A 7,237-nucleotide genomic window follows, 5' to 3' on the forward strand; every position below is an offset into this window, starting at 1 on the left:
TAGCCTTACAGGGCTGCGGTACTATGTGAAGCCTTAAACCAGCTTTCTGTGACTGCACAGACATCAACATCTTCTATTGACAGAAGTGCTTCCAGGGAGTGCAGTTTTTGGTTTAAGCTCCTAGCATTAAGCAGCATGACCCTTATTTTGTTATGACTAGTTAATTTCACTTTGGTAATGTTGTTTTTGAGACCTTGCCTAAAAAGGCACTATGGGAGAGGCAAAGAGCCTTTTCCAGCAGCCGAAAGCCTAGGGGTGCCAGTGCAAACTGCCTCTGGCAAAGCAGCGAGATTTGTCGACCATGGCTTCCCAGGCAGACAGAAACTGGATCCTCTTGGAATGACACCAAAATCTAAGCCAATTATTGAAATCAATCATTCTTTGTTTATACTGTGGAATCAGTCTAAGTGAAGATAGTATGCTGCTCAAGGCTAGGGACATATACCACGTCTCTCTTCATACAGTCCAACGAGGTACATCTCAGGTCATTCACACCAACATGAACTATGACAGAGTCATAATGGTACTTGTTGCTGAGAGACCTGAGTGCATGCGCAACTTGGTGAATCCTGCCACTGGACAGGCAGCTGACCCTGACTTTGTCCTTGTCCAGCCTGGTGAGTGGGACATCCGTGTATTTCACTATTGAGTCTCCAATGACAAGAAAACGTAGTTTTTGAGTGTTACTCCTTATGGTCTTGGTGGGTGAGACACTGATGTCGCTATGTGTCATGGGTGCTGTAAAGACTGTGTTAGCTGTAGCAGACTTGTTTTTTGGAGGTCCCTGGTATTTTGGTAGTTTTTCGGAAGAACCTCCACTTGTGTGGATTTACATGTTTGATGACTACTATGTGTATGAGCAGTGGTAGTATGTGAATATGTATTGGTACGTGAGTTGATAACCATCTCTGTGTAACTGTTTTGAGGGATAGACAGCATGGATTCTAAACTCTTGGTGTAACTACATGTCTCGCACTCAGTACTAGACTGTGTTATTAATAGAGGGTTGTCTGCATACAACAGGCAATTGCTACACTGCCTCATGAGACCCAAGTCAGCAAGTCTGGCAGGAGAAACAAGGGTAGTCCAACTGTCCATAATGCTAGGTTGAAGACTATTGTCACTAGGGGTGGCTTTTCAAAAACAGTCATGGAGAAGCTCAGTGAATGGATATTTTTGCCTGGATTTTAAGGGGGAATTTGTTGAATTTAACTGCCTGGCTTTGGCACACAATTGCATGACAGTGCTCAGTGCTGCACGATGTGCAAACAAACACAAACCTGCTCAGATGCAGGGCCTAAATACCAGCAGGTAAAACTTGAAAAAAAACTCTAACAAAATTCAAAAGGACCAATGAAGATGCTTATTCAAAGCCCTTACTTAATGATAGTTTGACGATATTCATTGCCCTTCCCAAACCCCAAGTTCACAGCAACCTATGCAGAGTTGTTCACAGAAGCCATGTATCAATATGTGAATGGATGCACAGAGGCTGCTGTACCTTCCAGAAGTAAGTGATCGTATGCCAAGCTATCTACACAGGTGAAGTATAAACCCATTCAAACATATCAACTATCATCAGATCCACAATAAGAAAAACTTCAACGCCCAAACCTTGATATCCACTCTTACACAATGCAACTGGTCCCCCCAAGACTATATCCCTAGATTCAGCAGTAGACTACGTCAATGAGGCTTTCCTCACAATTCTTAATAATATCACCCCACCTAGAACAATATGTATCAAAGAAAATTATTCCCCCATGGCTAACCAATGAAACAAAAATCCACCTTAAACTAAGAGACAAAGCCTGGGACCTATGGTACACTAACAAATCTCAGTGAAATCAGGTAGAATATCAAAATCTTAGAAACAAAGCCAAAAGTCAAATCAAACAGACAAAAACATTACTATGCTAATATACAACAGAAACATCAAAGAAATCCTCAAATATTTTTGTCAGTAGTTAAAAAGATACCCAATCCAGGACAAGCATCAACCCCAACTCCTTCCACACCAAGCGAGCTAGCCACCACTGCTGAACATTTTAACAGATATTTCACTGAGAATACTCTAGCAGTTATCAAAAAGAATTGTGTTAATCAATCAACACCTATCACCACCAATAATAATGATAACACCTTATCTTTCCAATCCATTCCCACAAATACAATCCAAAAACTATTTAGTAAACTAAAACCAACAACAACTGCCAATAACTTGCCAACTGACTTTCTCAAAATATCAGCTCAAGCACTCTCATATCCTGTCTCAATGCTTATTAATCGCTCCATCTCTGAAAATACATCCCACAGATCTGGACAATATCACACATAATTCCCTTTCACAAAGGTGGCAACTCAACTGAACTCTCAAATTATAGACCCATTGTCATTCTATTCCCATGATCTAAAATCCTAGAAAGATGTGTCCACTTACAACTTCTCATATATCTCACAAATAACAGGCTTCTAGTCAATACTCAATACGGATTTAGACCCAACCATAGCAGTACCACTGCCCTCCTGAGTTTTTAGAACACCATCGATAAACACAGAAATAAAGGTAAAACAGTCTCATCAGGCTTCCTGGACATGTCCAAAGCCATCAACAAAATATCCCATCCCAAGCTGCTTATGGCTTTCAATAACGTAAATCTTAGCCCCTTTGTTATCATCTAGTTCCAAAGCTACCTAACAGGGCACCAACAAGCTGTCAAATGGTCACAAGACCTTTCACCCTACTCCCTGTCACATTATGAGTCCCACAAGGATCCATACTCGGCCCTCTGTCTTTCAGTATATTTACCAACAATCTTAGCTCGGCCTCATCCCTAGCCTCTATGATGCAATATACAGAGGACTCTGTGTTCATATGCATTGCCCCTATCCTTCAACAACTCCAAGATATTACACAAAAATCCTTCACTGCAATTGAATCATGGTTCTCAAACTCTCAGCTCATTCTAAGCCTCAGCAAAGTCAAGCATATGATCCTTCACCCCACCAGAGCATCAGGCTCCCCCATTTACCATCACAGTAACAGATAACACAATCATTTTACCAGAATCCCAAACAAAACTATGAGGCATAGTAATTGACAATAACATGGGATTTGGCCAACACATATCACAAACAGTCATGAAAGCTCATAGAAAATTGGGTGCTCTATATAGAAACAAAAAAAGTCCTAGCCAATAGTACTAGAACAGCTATTACCAGAACCCATCTTCTATCTGCAATCCTTTATGCCTCTCCACTGCTTATTAACCTCAAGAAATTAGACCCTAAAAAAACTTGAACTATACTATAACAAGATTGCAAAGTTTGACACAGACTCGCCACACAGGTCACACCATTGCCTAGCTCTAAAAGAACTCTTATAGTTAGAATTACCTCAGATAATGTCCTATAATCAAATGACTATGGCACAAGAAATACTTCACCAACCTGAAAAAACACCATCTATTAGGAACATAATAGTACCTTATTCCAACAACTGTAAACTCCACTCCACCAAGTCCTTTCTGAAAGTAACCAGGGCTACAAATACTGCTGGAGAAAAACCTTACTCCAGTCATGTAGCAAAAGTCTGTAACACTGTTCCAGCCTCTATCAGATCTACAACAAACACTACTCAATTTAAAAAAAAATGCTTAAAAATCACCTGTCAAACTCATGGTTTTGCTCATGTAATACCCCAGGTTAACCTTACAATTTATAAAATGCTGTCCCTAGACCCTGTGTTTTTAAAACAGCACACAAAACTAGCCACTCTATTGTACTACTTTTCTTTCTCTCACCTTTCAAAAACTACCAGCACCCCAGCTATAATCAATTCCTACTACTAACTGCAAAAAATATAAATAAATAAATAAATAACTCAAAAGTATAAATACTTCAAATTCTGACTGTAAAAACAAGAGTAAAATGGCTACAGTTTGTATGCCTAACTCTAAAAATCACTATTAGTATTGTTTTAATATTGTACTTATGTATCTATCTGTACTGTTCTATTGTCAATCAAACTGTGCTACCCTATCTTTTAAATTATCATTGTATAAATCAATATATATAGTAACTGCAATCATACCATGTTATGTCTATTGCACTATTAATATTTCTCGTATGTGGAACTTTTCTCCCTGGGCCTCCACTGAAAACGAGGGCCTACCCAGTCAGTCTTTTCTGGTAAACAAAAACTTCTGGATGGGGGTAGAGGTTGTATGTGGATGAAACAATTAATTAGGGTTTGCAAGGAGTAATGTGCATTTGTGTGATGTTAAGTTGGAATACTTTACTGGGCTACACTGGCTAATGTGTGTGTTTGTGTGAAAGGGTTCCTATTAGATGACTGAAGAATCTTTCGAATGCATCTTGGTTGAACTTGAAAAGAAGAAAAGGCAAAATGACGAAGCGGCATGTAAGCAAATTCTTTCCCTGGGAAAGAAATCGCTTGGCCGCGTCCATCATTTTGCCATTTTCGTCACTGTAGTGTGATCTCGGAGTTGATTTATTTAAGTAGGGGGTGAGGAAGGCACAGTCCCCCCACTTTATGTTATGTTTTAAGTATTTCTTTTTTGTAACAGTGATTTTTTTTTCCCTTGTAACAAAATGTGGTCGATAAATCATCGTTTGATTTTCTAAGCATTCAATGATTTAATATAGATCCGTGTGAAACATAATTGAAATATATCATGACCATTCTTTATATGACAATTAGATGCCTGACATGTTGTCTGTTTTTGAAAGCTATGTCATTTGTGCAGCAGATACCACAACTGGCCTTTGGTGCACAAGGTTGTGGGTTCTATTTACACACCAGAGAAATGGATTGCCAAAATTGTTGTTTGGGATAAATGGGGTGCTGCACTCCTGAGTCTGTCATGCTTCGGATGAGACATTAAATTGAGGCCCCATCTGCCCAGGTTGGTGGTAGCTTAGGTAAATACAAATCATCTCATGGCATCTATTGAAAAGAATAGGGGAAGTTCCTGTGCCAAATTTACCCTAGTAGTATAAATACCACCTTGGACCTCCACTGAAAAGCTTAGTTGGATTAACCTGGTCAACAAAGGATAAATAAATAAAGTGATTATAAATGCTAGGTGGGTTTGGTGGAGATACCTGTCTGTGGATGAAAGTAACTTACCATGTTGTCATTTGCTCCTTCTAAAAAACCTTTCATCTGGCTTTGCAGGACTAGTCACTAATCTAACAAATTCTGGCCTAAACAAGCTACAGGCATGTTACCACACAATTGCCAAATTCATCACAAACCTTTAGCATAGAACCCATCACTGCATTGCTCTCCACCAAATAAAATGGCTAGAACTATCCAACCTTTATCATATTACCAACTAACAACAGCTCACTCTGTCATATACAAAAGTGAAAAATCTCCAGCATTACTAAACCAGGTATAAACTCACACCAATAACAGAACCCTAAAATCATTAGATAAATTCCAGCTAAAAGTCTTTAAATCCAAACCAGCTTTGGTGACTCGCTTTACTCATACCATATCTCAAAATCTTGGAATTCCATTCCTAGACATGTTATTAACACCAGATGCCCTGCTACATTCAAAATCGGCTCAAATTACATTTAAACAACAACTGGTTATATTGCTGCTCATCACCAGACTGAGCCACTGCTTCATTACTATTATCTCAGTCCTCTATCCTCCAATGTTTCACCTTCTTTCTGCACTTTTTCCCTGTTTTCTCCACTTGACCAACTTCTTTCCCAAAGCCATATCTCTATATGTCCTCCTGATCTTATATCTCCTCAGTTTTTACTCAGTGTCCTCCAAACATCTATCTAATAACACATGGAACACTGTCAATGTCTGAATCTAAAATCTTTGTAACATGCTTTAGAGTGAGTGATACACTCCTAAGGGTACTAATCAAATTTCATCCTGCTCATTGTATCTCTGTATTCTTCTGCCCTCAAACTTTGGATGACCATCCTGACTTCTGGGAACAAAATTACAGTATACACTGTAATACCAGTTTAGTTCCCATTGCTTTACTGTGCATCTTCTGTAATGTCATGTTAATATTGAACAATACCAAGTTGTATAATTTTATCTCAAAATGTATGCAAAAGTGTATTTTGACAATTCCTCTTTTTGTATTAGCCTTTATTATTGTATAGACGATTAATAATATTTTAGTTAGCACTGTGTTGATTTCAATTAGCTTTACCCTACATCTCTTGTAATGTCAAATTAATCTAGCACTATTTATACAGAATTTTGCAATTTTATCTCAAAATGTATGCACATGTAGATTTTTTTGAAATTTTCTCTTGTGTATTATTTGTTATATATGTGGAGTTTTTCCTCCCCAGGTTTCAACTGAAAAAGGGCTAAAAGCCTAGTTGTTCTTCCCCTCTGAACAGATATAAAATAAATAAATAAATAAATAATTAAAATAAAATAAACAAATACTTTAAGCAATCATTAATCTGGATCTTCAGGACTGCTTACATTTGTGTGAATTAAGTTGGAATACATTAGTAAGGCTTCTATGTGTTTGAAACTTGAAATACATTAATGTAGCCATTATTACTTGTAACACAATTAGACACATGAAGTAAATGAATTCAACAATGCTGCTATAATTTCTGAGTATGGAGGCTCTCTATGGATGAACATTACTGATTCTTCTGCACGGTCAAGTTAAACAGTTATTAGTTTAACTTTGCAAGACTAGTTTGCATTTGTATAAAGCAATATGGAATACTTCAGTGTGACCATTTTTATCAAAAGCAGACACATGAGGTGTACTCAGTCAAAGTGGTTGTAATTGATGAGTACTGGCATTAATGAATTATAATGACAACAGTTTGAGTTGAAATGTTGCAAAGTATTATCTGTTAATAACATTTTTCACTTTTTGATGGAAAAATATTCAAGAGTGCAATCTTGAAAGACACTCAAACACATATTGCTATATTTTACAATAAATTATTTATTAAACAGTAAGTATAATTTATAACAATCTGGTAGATAAGTGTACCTTTAAAACTTGCAGGATAGTGAATCCTGCATGGTCTTAAAAGTGAATCCAAAAGAACATATGCATTAAGGCATGGCCCTAAAAACTGTGCGACAGTCCCATGATTTCACTTCTGCCCAGGACCCAAGGTACATTTAATCTACCATTGGCCAATGAAGATAAAGAAGTCTTCTCCAGCCCAGTCAGCTTGCACCACTGTCCTTATTAGA

The 7,237-nt window shown here is 37.8% G+C and overlaps 1 protein-coding gene across 1 annotated transcript in view; it reads right to left on the reverse strand.

The window, feature by feature from the left end:
- The window catches only part of LOC122815448 (acetylserotonin O-methyltransferase-like), a 485,689-nt gene that overhangs the window by 381,108 nt on the left and 97,344 nt on the right, over positions 1-7,237 (reverse strand). The gene's annotated exons all lie outside the window — the stretch shown is intronic.

This window comes from Protopterus annectens, chromosome 1.part1 (genome assembly GCF_019279795.1).
Source record: "Protopterus annectens isolate FY-2018-M chromosome 1.part1, PAN1.0, whole genome shotgun sequence".
Taxonomy (NCBI): Eukaryota; Metazoa; Chordata; order Ceratodontiformes; family Protopteridae; genus Protopterus; species Protopterus annectens.